Source organism: Schistocerca serialis, unplaced genomic scaffold (assembly GCF_023864345.2).
Source record: "Schistocerca serialis cubense isolate TAMUIC-IGC-003099 unplaced genomic scaffold, iqSchSeri2.2 HiC_scaffold_1121, whole genome shotgun sequence".
In the NCBI taxonomy this organism is placed as follows: domain Eukaryota; kingdom Metazoa; phylum Arthropoda; class Insecta; order Orthoptera; family Acrididae; genus Schistocerca; species Schistocerca serialis.
The window spans coordinates 44,715-45,000 of record NW_026047317.1 but is presented as its reverse complement, the minus strand read 5'-3'; the positions used below and the strand labels follow the sequence as shown (position 1 = coordinate 45,000).

Below are 286 nucleotides of genomic sequence, written 5' to 3'. Positions count from 1 at the left end.
CTTAATGCGGCTTGTACTGAGACATGCATGGCTTAATCTTTGAGACAAGCATATGACTACTGGCAGGATCAACCAGGGAGCTGCGTCAACTAGAGCTGAGCAGCCGGCCGCCCGGGAGTGTGTCCCGGGGGCCCGCGCGAACACGCAAGCGTCCGCTCAATTATTCTGCAAACAGGAGGAGGCTGAGCTCCCCTGCACAACACACCTCGAAACCCTCTCAGGTCCCGGCGGCGCGCAGCGCCGTCCTAAGTACTTGGTCGGGTTCGAGAGAGGCGCAATCGCCCGG

General features: G+C 60.5%; 1 non-coding gene across 1 annotated transcript in view; it reads right to left on the bottom strand.

The window, feature by feature from the left end:
- Positions 1 to 79, bottom strand: part of LOC126432060 (small subunit ribosomal RNA) — a 1,909-nt gene extending 1,830 nt beyond the window's left edge. Inside the window, exon 1 of the ribosomal RNA XR_007577847.1 lies at positions 1 to 79. This exon is cut by the window's left edge and continues 1,830 nt beyond it. This is a non-coding gene — a ribosomal RNA (small subunit ribosomal RNA).
- Positions 80 to 286: the final 207 nt, after the last annotated feature.